Source organism: Lactuca virosa, chromosome 9, assembly GCF_052849685.1.
Source record: "Lactuca virosa cultivar CGN04683 chromosome 9, Lactuca_virosa_CGN04683_v6, whole genome shotgun sequence".
Lineage (NCBI taxonomy): Eukaryota > Viridiplantae > Streptophyta > Magnoliopsida > Asterales > Asteraceae > Lactuca > Lactuca virosa.
The window spans coordinates 153,097,515-153,116,235 of NC_136434.1; positions in this window are offsets into that span (position 1 = coordinate 153,097,515).

Genomic DNA, 18,721 nt, shown 5'->3' on the forward strand with positions numbered 1-18,721 from the left:
CTAATGTTTCCCACTGGACTGTCTAGAAAGTCCGTGGTCGTCATCCAAACTCCGCTAGATGACTGAATCTCAAATCACATCGAGACCTCTCATCACTTTATTTTATCACACACCAACTATCTACCCATGTTCTACCCAACATATTTGTAGATAAAAATATATATACAGTTTAAAACTTGTATAAAACATCAACACAACAGTCACCTCAAATAAACAATTAATTAATTTACACATAACACGTATTTTAAGGTAAATACTTCATATCTATGTGTAAAATGAAAGTGACTATACACTCACTTGTTTTGATGAAAATCGGGCAGCAATTCGTTTCCTAAAACGTTCGTTTCTAATAAAACCAAGAGTTTTATTCAGAAACCGGGCTCTGCGAGGGTCGGGCTTCGAAACCGAAAATATAAATTTTTCAGGCTTCTCGGGCTCTTCGTGGCGTATTCCGGGGGTTATAATCGATACCGGGGCTTTGGGGGATGTTAAGATGAAGAAAATATGAAGAAAGGGGCTAAATATGGCAAAATTCCAAATCTACCCGAGAAAGCTCGCATGACCCTTCTATTTATAGGGGGTCCGAAGTCGGTTAGAAGGGGGGAGTCATCAGGCGAGGACATGCGGCAGCAGGGCGAGGGTGCGCAGCACATGGCTCGCATGTGTGAAGGTCTCGGTGGCAGCTGCTGATTGGACCGAGGTCTAGTCCGAGACTTCGGACGTGGCCTCCTTCTGCGAGACTCGGACACGAGGAATAGGGCACGCGTCGGACTCCTAGTGGACCCCTTCGGATCAGCCCACGAGATCGGATGACTAAGCAGCTCGGACACGTGGCTCGCATGACTCACCAATTTCGGACACGTGGCACAATCTAAGCGAGGGTGACGTGGCAAAAACGTGACTATGCGAATTTTCTCGATTTTTGTGCAAAAACTTCGAAAATCCATAACTTTCGCATACGAGCTCCGTTTTTGACGTTCTTTATATGCACGCGTAGGTAAAATTACGCTCTACAACTTTCGTTTAGACTTCGTTGGCTAATTTTGAATTTAATTTTTAACAAACCGGGACAGGAAATCCGTTAAAAATTCACAACTTCTTCATCCGACATCCGTTTTCGTCAGACTTTTTACCGTTGAGCTACTAATGACGAAACCTTCGATTCTCGTTTAGGTCGTGTCGGCTAAAAATCACTTGATCTAAAATTCGAGTTTTTAGCTGTCTACTGCTAAGCTGAAACTTCGAAAAATCATAACTTCCTCATACGAAGTCAGATTTGGGCGTTCTTTTTATACTTACTCTCGGTTTAACGAACACTACAAGTTTCGTTTAGATCACTAAGGCTAAAAAGTAGTTTATCAAAAACTCACTTTTTACGACATTCGGCCCCGTGCCAATTTGTCGCGAAACTTCGAAAGGTCATAACTTCTTCGTTATAACTCGGATTTCGGCATTCTTTATATATCCGTAATCCTTGTCACGCCCACTACATGTTTCTTAATAGATATCGGCTTTATCTAAAATTTTAATTTTGACGCTCATTTTTATTCTTAATTAATTAAACCCTAATAATTAAGCATAAAACACATAATATTCACATAATTCCTTTTCATTTCTCCAAAATGAGTCACAAAGGTTAACCTAGACTATAATGTCAATATTAATGCCTAGCCTAGAAACACGGGCATTACAATTCTCTCCCCCTTAGGATGATTCCGTCCCTGGAATCACACATCAGCAAACAAATGCGGGTAGCGACTCATCATGTCACTCTCCGTTTCCCAAGTGAGATTTGGCCCATTCGTATGTTTCCAACGTACAAGCACTAAATCGACCATCTTGCGCCGCAACTTCTTAGTCTTACGGTCAACGATTGCCTCAGGTTCTTCGATCAACCTCTTGTTTTCATCCAACCTTAATTCAGAAATGGGAATTATGTCGGGCACATCTCCCGTGAACTTTCTCAAATAACACACATGAAAGGTGTTATGAATACCCTCCAGTTCTTCCGGTAATTCTAGTTTGTAAGCTTGATTCCCGATCCTCTGAAGAACTTTAAATGGTCCAATAAACCTTGGACTCAACTTTCCTCTTTTACCAAATCTTATAAGTCCCTTCCACGGCGAGACTTTAAGTAAAACCGAATCTCCAACTTCGAAGGATATCGGTTGTCTTTTCTTGTCAGCATAACTCTTTTGTCGATCTTGAGCAGCTAACATCCTTTCCCTTATCACTTTCAACTTTTCAGCAGTTTGATGGACTATCTCAGGTCCCATAAACTACTTTTCCCCAGCTTCCAGCCAGCATGATGGCGTTCGACACTTTTCCCCATACAAAGCGTGATAAGGTGCCATCTTGATGCTCGAGTGGAAACTATTATTATAGGAAAATTCTACTAAAGGTAAGTGTTCATCCCAATTACCTTGGAATTCTAGGGTACATGCTCTCAGCATATCCTCTAATGTTTGAATCGTTAGTTCGCTCTGACCATCAGTTTGCGGATGGTAAGCCGTACTCAAACACAACTTGGTACCCAATTCCTCTTGTAGACTCCTCAAAAACCTTGAGGTAAAACGGCTGTCACGATCGGATACAATCGTTAACGGAACACCGTGTAGCCTCACAATTTCCTTCACATAAGAATTCACAAGTTTATCCATAGACCATTTCTCGTTAGCGGCTATGAAATGCGCACTCTTAGTGAAGCGATCAACGACCACCCAAATCATGTCATGACCGTTCCTTGTTCTGGGCAGTTTAGTCACAAAATCCATAGTGATATCTTCCCATTTACCCATGGGTACAGGTAAAGGTTCTAAACTCCCATACGGTTTCTGATGTTGTGCCTTAACCCTAGCACAAGTTACACACTCGGCCACATATTTAGCAACATCGAGCTTCATCGTCGGCCACCGGTAATAGGGTTTTAGGTCCCTATACATTTTCGTACTATCGGGATGAATCGAGTACATGGTTTTGTGAGCTTCTTCCATCAGAAGACCTCTTACTCCTCCCGTCTTAAGTACCCAAATCCTATCTTTGAATACCTTCAATCCTTGACTGTTTGTATCAAACACCAACGTTTTGCCCAAACGTTCCTCCTTCCGGTCAATTTTCTCTAAAGCTTCCTCCTGAGCTTTCTTTATACTTTCCACAATTGTTGAGACAACTTCAATTCTCAACGCTGTTGGCCTTCTCTTTTCAAGATTTACCTTCCGACTGAGAGCATCAGCAACAACATTTGCTTTACCAGGGTGGTAAAGTATCTCACAGTCGTAGTCCTTGAGTAGTTCCAGCCAGCGCCGCTGTCTCATGTTCAATTCCTTCTGACTAAAGAGATATTGAAGACTCTTATGATCAGTGAAAAGTTTGCATTTTGTACCGTAAAGATAGTGCCTCCATATCTTTAAGGCGAATACTACCGCTGCCAACTCCAGATCATAAGTGGGGTAGTTCTTTTCATGCTATTTCAACTGCCTCGAGGCATACGCGATCACTTTATCCCTTTGGGTCAGAACACATCCTAACCCAACTCCAGAGGCATCACTATAGACTGCGAGGTCATCAACTCCTTCAGGTAACGAAAGAATCGGTGCTTCACACAATCTCTTCTTGAACTTCTCAAAGGCTTCCTTATGCTTCTCATTCCAAGCATAAGTAGCTCCTTTGTGGGTCAAAGCTGTTAATGGAGTAGCGATCGAAGAAAAGCCTTGGATAAATCTTCGATAATATCCAGCTAATCCTAAAAAGCTTCTAATCTCCGTAGGACTTTTTGGTTGTTCCCACTTCATCACAGCTTCAATCTTTGCTGGGTCAACCATTATTCCTTCTTGGTTAACCACATGACCTAAAAATTGGACTTCTTGAATCCAAAATTCACATTTGGAGAACTTGGCATACAACTTCTCCTTTTTCAAAACTTCCAGCACTTCACGCAGATGCTTCTCATGCTCCTGCTTGCTTTTCGAATAGATCAAGATATCGTCTATGAATACTATCACAGATTTATCAAGGTATGGTTTACAAACCCTGTTCATCAAATCCATGAAAGCTGCTGGGGCATTGGTTAATCCGAACGACATAACCAAAAATTCATAGTGTCCATATATTGTTCTGAACGTTGTCTTCTCGATATCTTGCTCCCTCACCTTTAGTTGATGGTATGCCGACCTAAGATCGATCTTCGAGAAATAGCTCGAACCTTGCAATTGGTCGAACAGGTCATCGATCCTCGGCAACGGGTACTTGTTATTTATCGTCGCTTTATTCAGCTCGCTGTAATCAATGCACATTCTCATGCTCCCGTCTTTCTTCTTTACAAACAACACAGGGGCTCCCCAGGGTGATGAACTAGGTCGAATGAAACCTTTGTCCAATAACTCCTGAAGTTGTGTCATAAGTTCTTTCATTTCCGTTGGCGCTAATCGATACGGTGCTTTTGTTATCGGCGTCGTTCCTGGTAACAAGTCGATACAAAATTCTACTTGTCGATCAGGGGGTAATCCGGGAAGATCTTCGGGAAAGACTTCCGGATATTCACACACCACCGGAATATTCTGCACCTCCTTCTTATCCTTCTTAGCATCGATCACGAACGCTAGATATGATGTACATCCCTTGGCCAAACACTTTCTGGCTTTCATTAGGGAAATGATTCCAGAGTTTACTCTGCGTTTGTCTCCATACACCATAAACGACTCTCTCCCTGGCGGGTTTACTTTTACTATCTTCTTCCTACATAATATCTCGACATCATTGGCGCTAAGCCAATCCATTCCTAAAACTATGTCGAATCCATTTAACTCGATAGGCAATAATTCCTTGTGGAACTTATTCCCATCCAAGTCAATGAGGATATTTTTCATACGATGGCTAACAGGTACAAACTTGCCACTAGCAATCTCGACTAATAAGGCATTAACTAGTCTATCTACAGGCAAAGCTAGTTTTCTACCAAATTCATGAGATATAAAGGAGTAATTGGCTCTAGAATCAAACAAAATTTGGGCAGGCAATTCATTTAAGAGAAAGGTACCTGAAGCGACATCGACTTCTTCTTTTGCAGCTTCAAGGGTCATCTGAAAGGCTCTCGCCTTCGGCTTTGGTGGTATATTGGGCTTTGCTGCATCCTTCCTCTTTGGACAGTCTTTAAAAACATGCCCTTCTTCACGACACTCAAAACATACCCTCTTGTCGGATGGACACATATTGGAATAATGCCCAGTCTTTCCACATTTGTAGCAAGTCACCTCATCGCTACATTTCCCAGAGTGCTTTTTCTTGCACTTCTCACACCATTTCACATCACCTCCTCCCCCTCCAAACTTCTTAAACTTAGAAAATTTGCTTTTCTTGTTGGAACCTGAAGTTCCTTCAAATTTTCTCTTTTCACCAACTTCTACCCTCTCCAGACCCTTCTCTTTGATCTGAACCTCAACATTCTTAGCAGCCCAGATGGCGGCTTTCAAAGTGGTTTCTTGCTTAACCATCGGACCAAAGTCCGCTGGTAATCCGAGGGCAAACTTGTTGACCTTAGAGAGTTCAGTTGGAACTAGGTAAGGAACAAGCTTCATCTTTTCAGTAAAACTAGCAGCGTATTCAGTAACGCTCATCTTTCCCTTTTTTAAATTTTGGAACTCATTATTAATTTCCAGAAGATCCTGCTCAGAGCAGTATTGCAGTTTCAGTTGTAGCACAAAGTCTTCCCAAGACATCTTACTAGCTTCTCCCTTGGGCATCGAATTAGCTAGTAACTTCCACCAATTCAACACACCAGACTTTAACAGAGGAATTGCAAGTGCGGTCTTTTGTTTGTCGCTGCACTCACAACTTTCAAACATCGTCTCCATTTCGGAGATCCAATTCATGACTTCCACCGGTGTTGGACTCCCAGATAGACATGGTGGTTTAGATGCCATGAAATCTTTGTATTTGCACCCGCGTCCATCAACTCCTCCATCCTGGTTGTCATGTCTAACTATCGGTGGGTTGGCTTGACCAAGAGTCCCACTGTAGTTCCCTCCTACTGATTTCCCTTCATTCAATACGGGCTGTTCAACAGGTATCGTAGTCTCTTCCCTATGTTGTTGTAGTAATCGCCTTGTCTCCTCCATCTGGCGATCTAACATCATCTGCATCATTGCTTGTACCCCAGCCATCGTCATTGGCTCAGGTGCAGCTCCTACAACAGGTACTTGCTCAACTACTTGAGGTTGAGGCTGTTGATCCCTGTTTCCGTTTGCATTTGCAACTCCACTACGAGTTCTTGCCATTACAATCTATATACCGAATAAGGCGAATTTAGGTCTTTATCCTTGTTAGACATTTCAATTCCCTTATCACTCCGAAACGTTTACATGTTAGTTCTAATCTCGTAATCGTACGGTTAGAATCCTACACACATAAGGTTTCCAGATCCGGTCGGCAACAGACCATAGATCCGAACAAATAATGGCACACATGGCAAACACATAGCATTTAGCACATAAGGGCATTTTAGGCATCTTTCCTAAAATAAACTAGTGCTCGTGTCTAAAATATGGTAGACACTCATCTCACAATCATCACTTAGCATTCTAAGTTTAAGTCTAGAAATCCTACAATTTATTAGTTCGCTTAAACTAATGCTCTGATACCAACTGTGACATCCCCTAATTTCTCGGCCAGAATAGACCGATTTAATTTATGCTTTTTGAAATAAAAACAGAGAAATCCTTTTTAAAAGATGTTGCGGAATTGGTCCCCAATACAAAATATGATAAAAGTTTGTCAAAACCTTTCTTTAAGAAATATATAATTTCATTTCATATCAAAACCTCGGGATGTCATGTTCCGATACCGATCAAAAGCATAAACAAGATATTATAAGCCTTTTAACAGTTATTTACAACTACTGGCCTATAATCCAAAATCTCTCATCGTCCACCGACTATGCTCGGGGTCCACTACCTGTAACATAAAAAGCTGAGTGCGTCAGGCTTGGGAGCCTGGTGAGCATATAGGGTTTTCAACCCACAGTAATAATAAACTTATTAAGTTCACCAATCAACAATAACCTTGATTACCCGTTCTCGTTATCCTCACTTTACGTCCCTAAACACTTTTCACAAGGGACCTAGCCTAAAGAATATCATCGGGATGGACACTACTGCTAAGGGGTTTCCTCAGCCATACATGTCCTAAAGGCAACCATGAGGGGGATGGAGTACAGGGAATAAACACCCAAGTTCATTAACACCTACAGGTTGCGGGCCTGCTAATGTTTCCCACTGGACTGTCTAGAAAGTCCGTGGTCGTCATCCAAACTCCGCTAGATGACTGAATCTCAAATCACATCGAGACCTCTCATCACTTTATTTTATCACACACCAACTATCTACCCATGTTCTACCCAACATATTTGTAGATAAAAATATATATACAGTTTAAAACTTGTATAAAACATCAACACAACAGTCACCTCAAATAAACAATTAATATATTTACACATAACACGTATTTTAAGGTAAATACTTCATATCTATGTGTAAAATGAAAGTGACTATACACTCACTTATTTTGATGAAAATCGGGCAGCAATTCGTTTCCTAAAACGTTCGTTTCTAATAAAACCGAGAGTTTTATTCAAAAACCGGGCTCTGCGAGGGTCGGGCTTCGAAACCGAAAATATAAATTTTCCGGGCTTCTCGGGATCTTCGTGGCGTATTCCGGGGGTTATAATCGATACCGGGGCTTTGGGGGATGTTAAGATGAAGAAAATATGAAGAAAGGGGCTAAATATGGCAAAATTCCAAATCTACCCGAGAAGGCTCGCATGACCCTTCTATTTATAGGGGGTCCGAAGTCGGTTAGAAGGGGGGAGTCATCAGGCGAGGACACGCGGCAGCAGGGCGAGGGTGCGCAGCACATGACTCGCATGTGCGAAGGTCTCGGTGGCAGCTGCTGATTGGACCGAGGTCTAGTCCGAGACTTCGGACGTGGCCTCCTTCTGCGAGACTCGGACACGAGGAATATGGCACGCGTCGGACTCCTAGTGGACCCCTTCGGATCAGCCCACGAGATCGGATGACTCAGCAGCTTGGACACGTGGCTCGCATGACTCACCAATTTCGTACATGTGGCACAATCTAAGCGAGGGTGACATGGCAAAAACGTGACTATGCGAATTTTCTCGATTTTTGTGCAAAAACTTCTAAAATCCATAACTTTCGCATACGAGCTCTGTTTTTGATGTTCTTTATATGCACGCGTAGGTAAAATTACGCTCTACAACTTTCGTTTAGACTTTGTTGGCTAATTTTGAATTTAATTTTTAAATTATTATTTTTAACAAACCGGGACAGGAAATCCGTTAAAAATTCACAACTTCTTTATCCGACGTCCGTTTTCGTCAAACTTTTTACCGTTGAGCTACTAATGACGAGACCTTCGATTCTCGTTTAGGTCGTGTCGGCTAAAAATCACTCGATATAAAATTCAAGTTTTTAGCTGTCTACTGCTAAGCTGAAACTTCGAAAAATCATAACTTCCTCATACGAAGTCAGATTTGGGAGTTCTTTTTATACTTACTCTCGGTTTAACGAACACTACGAGTTTCGTTTAGATCACTAAGGCTAAAAAGTAGTTTATCAAAAACTCACTTTTTACGACATTCGGCCCCGTGCCGGTTTGTCGCGAAACTCCGAAAGGTCATAACTTCTTCGTTATAACTCAGATTTCGACATTCTTTATATATCCGTAATCCTTGTCACGCCCACTACAAGTTTCTTAATAGATATCGGCTTTATCTAAAATTTTAATTTTGACGCTCATTTTTATTCTTAATTAATTAAACCGTAATAATTAAGCATAAAACACATAATATTCACATAATTCCTTTTCATTTCTCTAAAATGAGTCACAAAGGTTAACCTAGACTATAATGTCAATATTAATGTCTAGCCTAGAAACACGGGCATTACATATAACACCCGTAGATCCGGGCTAGTCAATTTAGAGACGATAAGCGTCAAAAATGACTTTTTGATAGAAGAGTGTTTAGAATAAATAATCTTAACCAAGTTGTAGTATATGTCACAAGGTTTCCGTACATATAAAGAACGCTGAAATCCGAGTTATAACGAAGAAGTTACGACCTGTCGAAGTTTCGCGACAGAACCGGCACGACACAGCGCGACGTAAATAGTGAATTTACGATAGAGCAATATTTGGCCTTAGCGGTCTAAACGAAAGTCGTAGAATACGTTAAACCGAGAGCGTGCATGAAAAGAACGCCCAAATCTGACTTCGTATGAGGAAGTTATGATTTTTCGAAGTTTCGGCTTAGCAGTGTACAACCCGAAGTTCGAATATGAGATCGAGCGATATTTAGCCGAAACAATCTAAATGAGAATTGAAGATCTCGTCGATAGTAGTCGAACGGTGAAAAGACAGACGAAAACGGACATCGGACGAAGGAGTTATGATTTTCTAACGGAGTTTTCCTGTCCCGGCCTACTAAAAATAATATAATAAAAATAAAGTCAAAATTAGCCGACGAAGTCTAAACGAGAGTTGTAGAGCATAATCTGACCTTTGCGTCGATATAAAGAAAGTCGAAAACGGAGTTCGTATGCGAAAGTTATGAATTTTTGAAGTTCCGGGCGCGAAACCTCAAAACTGTCAGAGACCACGACGTGAAATCAGTGTTCACGATGTGAAATGTCTTCTGACGCCTCCTGGAGTCTGCCAGACCCAACTTGCGATGACGCATGCAGTGACGACCAAGCCCACGTCGTGAAATAAGGGTTCACGACATGAAAATTGAAAAATCAGCCCTATAAATAGAAATCGAAGGCAACCGGTTTTGGTTGCTAATTTCTCAACCTCTCTCACTCCCAATACCCTCTCTAGCCCTCTTAAAGTACCCCCGAAGCCCCGGTATCATCCCGACACCCGAAGCGAGTCCCGAAGCCCCGAAGATCCCGAGGAGAAAAGAGTTTCAAAGCCGAAGCTCTGCCCATGAAAAGCCCGGTGTGTGAAGATATCCCGGTTTCACCGAAGAGTTACTACTTGGAGAGCCGTAGTGCTGTCCGAAAATCGTCTTAACAAGTGAGTGTGTAGTTACTTTCTTCTACCGCATAGATATGAAGTATTTGCTATGAAATACGTGCTATGTGTTTATACGTTGTTTGTTTACTTGAGATGGATGTTGAATGAATGTTTTATACAGGTTTTTAAATGATTTAAACTATATATGTAATTTATATCTACAAATATGTTGTGTAGAACATGGGTAGATGAAATAGTTGGTGTGTGAGGAAAGATGAGTTTGAGGATGAGACGAAAGATGATATAGATCATGAGATGAGGGTGACAGGTGAAAAATGAGTGAAACCTTTACCCAAACGATGGCCCCGTCATTCAGCAGATTAGGGATGACAACCACGGACGATTCTAGACAGTCCAGTGGAACACTAGCAAGCTCGCAACTTGTAGGTGTTGTGAACGATGTGTTCACCGGTGTACTCTAAAAACCCTGGCAGCTATGGACTTAGTGCTTTATATAAATACAATGGTAGCTATGGATTTAGTACTATGTGGATGAACCTTGGTAGCTATGGAATTAGTACTGTGTAGATGAACCTTGGTAGCTATGGATTTAGTACTGTGTAGATGAACCTTGGTAGCTATGGATTTAGTACTGTGTAGATGAACCTCGGGCAGCAATGGACTTTGTGCCAATTCCTTAGGTCAATCCTTAGGAACGAATGAATGAAGGATAGTGGATTCTTAGGGTACGACCTTAAGAAATAAAGAAGATAATGGGGATGGGTAATTGGGTTGATTGTTTGATGATTAAATATAATAATTATATTATTGTGGGTTGAAAACCCTATATGCTCACCAGGCTCCCAAGCCTGACCCACTCAGTTTTCTTTGTATCACAGGTAGTGGCACAAGAGCATAAGTTGGTTAACATGACGATAGATTTTGGATTATAGATCAGTAATTACAAATAACTGTTGTAAGGTCTATTTTATACTGTTTATGCTTTTGGTCTGTATCGGAACATGACATCCCGAGATTTTGTTATTTAATGAAAATACATTTCTTTAAAGAAATGCTTTGATAAATTCTTATCATATTTTGTTTTGGGAACAAATTCCGCAACACTTTTAATAAAAGAAGTACTCTGATTTTAAAGCAAAGCATAAACAAAAATCGGTCTTTTCTGGCCGTGAAATTGGGGATGTCACAATATATATATATATATATATATATATATATATATATATATATATATATATATATAACAGTGTTGTAGAAATGGGCCTAATCGACCGATTAATCGCTAATCGGACCTCCACCAATGAGATTTATTTCTAATCAGTGACTATAATCGGGCTTGGTCAATGCAGGTCAAAGTCGGAATTAATCGGACCTAATCGAACTTAATCAAACCAAATCGGGTTTGTCATTGCAGTTCAAAGTCGGGCCTAATCAGACCTAATCGTCGATTAATCACTTACTTTGGAGGACTAAAGTTAGATTTATAATTTTTTTTAATAATTTCTTAATAATTATTGGTCCCAATTATTCTCTCGATTAATCCATGCCTAGCCGATTAATCACTAATCGCTAGCACTACTAGAATATAGGCCTTTAGTGACACACGAACTATGACACACACTGATTTATGATATGCAAATGTGCATGTCCAAAAAATAATGTCATCTCTCCCAATATTTGGAGGGCTTAGGACAGGCCCTTAAATTAGTGTCAAAACAAAAAAAAAATTCAAAAACACGGAGGACGCCCATCATTAAACGTGTGTCGTGTACAACATGTCGCTTCAATTTTCAAACACACACGTTCTCCTAGCTTATAAGCGATCAGAGCTAGGGCTTTTTTTTTTCAAGAATTGTTGTCACTCATAATCTTGTAGACATCAAGACTCTCAAGTCCTCATGACGACCGCTCTGCAACATGATCGGCCACCTCGGCTCACCTTACCTCGGTAACCGGCAATCTCAGGCTTACTTGTCCTCGCTGAGGATTGTCCTCAGGCTCAAACGCCAACGAATGTGTCCTAGTTCCACTTCCCCTTTACCTTATTCCGCCTTATACGACTCCTCATGTTTACAAGCCCTAGGTCTAATTAAGGTATGTTTTCATTCTTCTCTCTTTTCAATGTGCTCGTTCTTCTTTCAGAAATGTCTGATTAAGCCCTTGTGTATACCATAATCAAGCTAAAACTCCTTATTCAGTCCTTGGTTCAAAGAAAAAACTTGGATTGATATTTAATGTAGGACATGCCTCTTGGTTCAAAGAAAAAACTTGGAAAAATTTATCCTGCTTATGTAGTTGCTAGATTAATATAGTGACACCTCATAATCAAGCTAAAACTCCTTATTCAGTCCTTGAAAAGTGAAATTTCATCACATTTCACATAAATGGTTGTAAATGGTAAGCGAACAAAACAATGGATTCTCTTTTAATTAATTATAGGTTTGATGTTGTGGTACACTTTGTTGGGCTACAAGCTATGGGTGAAACCGTGGCCCATCCATTCCATTACTTTGATAATAATTTCATCAAATCCATCACTATGTACAAAGTCAAGGCCAAATATAATTGTAAGAAGGCTAGTCTTCAATATGATTACATTCAAACACCTAGTCTTTTCACTGATCTTGGATTCAAGATTCACTTAATCTTAGTTTTGACATGCATGTAGTTGGTTTTCTCTTCATCTGCAACTGTTTATGAACAACCCAACAGACAAAACTCCAGCTAAAAAAGATTAACAATCAATGTAACAAAACTCAAATACTCTTCATCTGCATTCTTTCTTATCATTCACAAATTTGTTGTAAAAAATGCAAAATATCACTTCCCGTTATAAGACATGGCGCCTGTTTGTTTTTTTACCCATTAAGTTCTGTATGAATGAAATGGTTGACTGGGTGGTAGTGTCTCTATTGATAAAGTATTTTTATATACAAATATTCTTTCTTTCTTTTGACTAAATAAACTTTTTTAACATGAGTAAATGACCATTTTATCTTTCTATGCTTTTGAAAACTGAAGAAATTGTCGTCACAACTCATCACTACTGATTAGTTCACCTTTCATTGAATATGCTATTGATAATTAATGATTTTTAACGGGAAGTATAAAAGTGCTCATGTATTCTCTGCCTTTGCTGCATAGGCAACACATCTTTTTGACAAAGGCTTATTTTTTCATCTACACATTTTAGTCTTTAGATTGTAATAGATCATTCTAGATCTATGACATACATAAACTTGTATAAAAATCTCTCATTATTATTCTACTTCCTCTCTATAGGAAGTTAAAGGAGCAGGTGTTGGACTAACAGCTGCTGTTCTTCTAACCATGGTAAGTAAATCACTTATTGGGTATTTTTTGATGTTTCAGTTTTCTTTCAGATAGAGATAAATATATACATGTTGTTATATGGAACAAGTCTAAATTCTGATCTGTATCATTATCACCTAGTGGATTTACTTCTTTATGTTATATTTTATAGGTACCATCATACATATCTCCTTTATCTCCCCTTATTTACATGTTTTCCCTCTGTTTTTTATACTTATGCAAGCATTCTCTCTTTATTTACAGGTAAAAAAAGTGTTAACTGGGGGAAGGGGTACATCTGGACAACTTCTCCATGGAAATCTTGTTCTTCCTCTTTTCCATTTTACTATCAGTCAAATATACATGGCCAGAGAAATAAAAATCGGTGAAATTGTTGCATTGAAGAAGATACGTATGGACAATGAAAAAGAAGGGGTATATTTTCTGTCCTTATTTCTATCCGTTTTTTTGTAAAAGTTTTTAGAACACTTCTTGTAAAACAAGCTTGTTGCAAGTGCTATGATTACATTACTCTATTAAATTTCTTTTCATTACTTATTCCCTTCTTTCCACAGTTTCCCATCATTGCAATTCGTGAAATTAAAATTTTAAAAAAGCTACAACATGAAAATGTCATCAATGTAAAAGAGATTGTGACTTCATCATGTAATTATGATTCATTTTTTCATTGCGAGCTTCACAAATACTTTTACCATTGACTTATTATTTTTAATATATTTGTTCTTTTTAAAGGTCCAGAGGTGGATGAACATGGGAAATCAAGTGATTATTTCCATTTTTTGTATTTGCTTATATCTTTTGTTCTTAGTTTTTTTTTTGTGTTTTCACAACAATATTTCACATATGTATGATAAATTTGTTAAAAGTTACAAGTGGGCACTATAAGAAGTAAATTATATTATACTAAATTATTGTCTATGTGTATAGAAAACTAAAAATGATATAAATTGAAATCAGTAAGGATCCAAACCCATAAATAAGCATAGTGAAAAAAAATATGTTGAGATTTTTGAGTTGTCGTTTTATTACTTTGTGGTATAAGTAACTCAATTTCATGCTTAATTATATTATATTATATATTTATATGCCCCTAGTTTTTTATTTTAATTTGTGAGTGTTTTTTAATTGTTCTACCCATCAGGTCTACATACTTCTGTTCTTCTAAATTTTCCAATAGTACGAACTTACTATTAGTGGAATCGCAAAAGCTTTAAAGAGGTTGGTCTTTTCTGATAATCAGTCACTTCTGATTTTTGGAGCTGAGGATGGAAGTGTCTTGTCATTTCTGGTATAACACTCATGTATTTAGGCCTTTTTAGTTATAATGCAAGAAATAGAATCATACTTTAATTGATTTGAATTGAAAAAACATAATTTACTCTTTTTACTACACATGTCCTTTTACGTCTCCAAGTGTAGGTAATAGCAATGTACTTTGCTATTTCTTGCATTTAAACTCCTTTACCATAAATAAGTTGAAGTAAATTGCTATTTCATGCGTTTAGGCCTTTTTTTGGATAAAATGTAAGAAATAGTAGCATACTTAAATTTATTTGACTTGAAAATAAACCTAAAATTCAAGAAACAGCAGCATACTTTTTTTTGTTAAAATACAAGAAATAACAACATACTTTAATTTATTTGACTTGAAACGTTATATGCAATTTTTTCCTCGGGTTGGGGTGGAAAAGTTCAATGCACAGAAGTGATATTGATGAAATTTGTAATGAATGGTCGTCTTTTGTTGCAGGTTTCATTTATCGATGATATTTTCACTACTAGAAAACACCCATTTAATGACGCATGAATAATGACACACAATGATTTACGATGCAAACTTAGGGACATCAATAATCACACTTGCTTATAACTATGTACATAAGCTAAAGAAATGGGAAAAGACCAATTAAAACACAACGGGGAATGTACGTACTCAACTTTTATATTTCTAAACTTAATATGGTTTTACAATCTGAAAGAGACATGCTAAAGTTTGTTGATTGTGTGATTCATAATTTTTTATTTTCGTTTCAGCTAATGCTTCAATCCCTTACTTGCTATCCACGTCCGGTGGACAGCCACCCATGACACCAAGTTCAACATTTCTACCTGGTACACCAGGTGGCAAACCAATAGCATGAAGGATTTCTTTTGACAAGATATGTGAAACAAGAAGGAGTCCCTTAATAGCAAATTAGTATTCGGTTATATAGTTAGAGAAAACCTTTTAATAACAATGTACTATCAGATCCCCTTAATATCAATGTATTACAATTATTTTGGTAACTTGTATGACATGATGTTATTGGATGAAATTGATTGTTTTGAAATATATTTGTTTCCATATTTTTGTATTGTGTGTAAATGAGTATCGTAAAGGCACGTCGTAAATGCATATCATAAATGGCTGTTGAAGTTTATGACACGAAAAATGCTTGTCATCTTCATTTATGACACGCAAATACATGCCATCTTCATTTATGACAGGGGCTTTAATGATACACAATGCGTGTCGTAAACACGCGTTATAAAAAAGTCATTTTTTTGAAAAAAATAAATAAATTCAATGAATAACCTTCAGTATTAACATCTTAGACAATTAAGACATTTTGAAAGAAAAATATAACGTCCCATTTTCACAACCAAAAATTTTCATTTTTATTAAAGTAAAACTTCCCAATTATAAATCCATTCTAAGAAAAACCATTTATTCCCAGTTACATTTATGGAAATTCATAGTATTATAATAAATATGGAATCCTCAATACTGCTGATGAGTGTGTACAGTCACGCCTTTTCCTTCCCACGATCACCGATAGAACCTGAAACATAAATAACTCGGTAAGCATAAAGCTTAGTGAGTTTTCCCCAAAATACCCCATACAACAAACCGAAAGATCTAGTATGCTCAAGACTCACATTTAAGGGACATTGCTAATTAAAATATGATACTAAAGGGTCACACTAACAACACCTTGATATAATTGATTATTTATTAGAAATCGATTTCAATAAATATTCAATAAACACTTATAATCAAATTGGAAATTATTTATTTCTAGGAAATAATAATTTTTCATTACCAAGTAACATCATGTAATTCATATGGTATTAAATAGTAAGTCATGCACAACATTTTGGACTAGATAAATTCTTTTGTCTTTTACCAAAAAGTTAAAGTTTATATTTTATAAACTTGGTTTATAAAATATAAAAGGATTTTGTCTTCTTTTGTTATAATTTTTATTAATATGGCTAGACAAAATAGAGTATGGGCTCTTCATTTCTTTAATGAAAGGAACACTTCTCTAAAAAGACAAGCATGTACAATATGATTAAAATAAGGAGTGATGGTCTTTTGATTAATTTATTCAAAAGAAAGGCATAACTTAAAGCATGTGAACACATAGGCTTTAGGGGAATGGGTTCTTAAACTGTAAAGAACTTATGGACCAAAAATTTTCTATATAAATTGAGGCTTTCATTCTCTTGTCTTAACCCATGCAAAAAAATTCAAAATTTGTTCTCTTCATCTCACTCTCTCTAGCTTTGTTAAGAACACATGAAGATTACTTGCTTCTTGATGTTTTGTTTATGTTCTTATTTTGATAAGAACATAAAGCTTGAGACTCTTAAGAGTTTTATAAAAAAGAACTAGCATTCTACATCAAGTTGATTCATTGTTGGTGTCTCGAAAGTACTACATTCTTTATCAACTTGCACGCCTCCCAAGAGGATCCAAAGAACTACAAAGGTTGTAATTTTCTCCATCTTCTTCTTTGGTGCTTGTTTTCTTTCCAAACTTTGCAAAAAGATCCTTGGTGGGTTATAAACTTGTTTTATGTTATTCAAATTATCAAGTCTTCCGTAGCCTAAATATTATGTTTTTGAAACTAGTTTTTGAAAAAAAAACCCAACAATTGGTATCAGATCCACCTTGCAAGTTTGGTTAGATTTTATGATTTTAGGAAATCTTAGTTTTTGGAGAATATGGATAACTTGATTTTGTATAAAAACAAGTTCATACATATTTTGCTATGACAACTTTATAATTATGATTTTATGTGACAAAAGTTCTCATGCATCATTTGTCATTTAAAGTTGTCTTAGAAAAACAAAGGTTGTTTAATGTGTCTGTTGATATGTATGTTGTGCATAAACTAACCAAGGATCATTGTGTTTGTTGTGTTGTTGTGTTGGTTGTTTATACAATGGTTGTAATAATTATTTTATGCATATGGTATGTAATAATTAAATAGATTAGTTTTCTTGGTTTATTTTTATAAATTAATATATTAGTTTTTAGAAATAATTTATTTGTACAAAAATGTAACAAGAAATGAAGTTGGAGCTATTTTTTGAAGACAAGAAGGCAATTTTCGAGCTTTTGATGTGTGCAGGGACAAAGGCAACCTTTTCAGCAATCTGTTACAAAAGGTGTTGTTGACAGCTTCCCTTAGAGCTATTGAACCTAATGCAACCATTTCTGCAGCCTTTTTTGAAAAGTGTTGCATATTGCTGAAATATTGCTTTAAAGAAGTTCTTCCAATCTATTGCAAGCAAGAGGTCTTTTCTCAAGTGGGAGCTGCTACAATAATATTACAATAAGATTTTTTGGTCCCTTAAAATGTCCCTTTAGGAATGGACTTGGCATTTTTTGTGTTGGCTCACAAAAATGTAATTAGTTGATTATGTTTATGCACATAAATATTTATGCATGTTTTTGTTGTTTATTTTATGTAATTATTATGGGTGGTTGATAAATTAGTTTTTCAAATGCTAAAATAATTTTTGGAAAAAATAAACATCACATGAAGTTTGGTTTTCAAAATTTATAATGTGGACATAAGATGTAACAAGTGATCGGTTTAAAATAAAATCCGGTTTTATAAAACGGTAATAGCGTCAAATTTTGAAATATTCAAAGATAAGTTTTAAAATTGTGATTTTTATAACATATACAAACTCCAAATATATAAGTAATAAAATGAGTTTTATTATAGATATAAAAGGTTCAAATGCACTTAAACTTAATACCGGTTATTAAAATTTTATCGCATTAAATTATATAAAAACTAGCTTTTTATATAGAACCTTTAAAAGTTTCTTTTAAAAATTGGTACCATGGTTTATTATATGCATGTAATAACCATGATATCATATGTTTTTAAAATTGGAATTATAAAACATATAAAAGACCCTTTTACAAACCTCAAATCAATGCAATCCTTTTTGAAGAGCACTTGCACATCTCTTCTATGCACTAATGGGATAAAGGATACCTAACCGCTTAGTGTTATCTTTTGATGGTTGGGGTGTATTCGCGATTTCTATAACC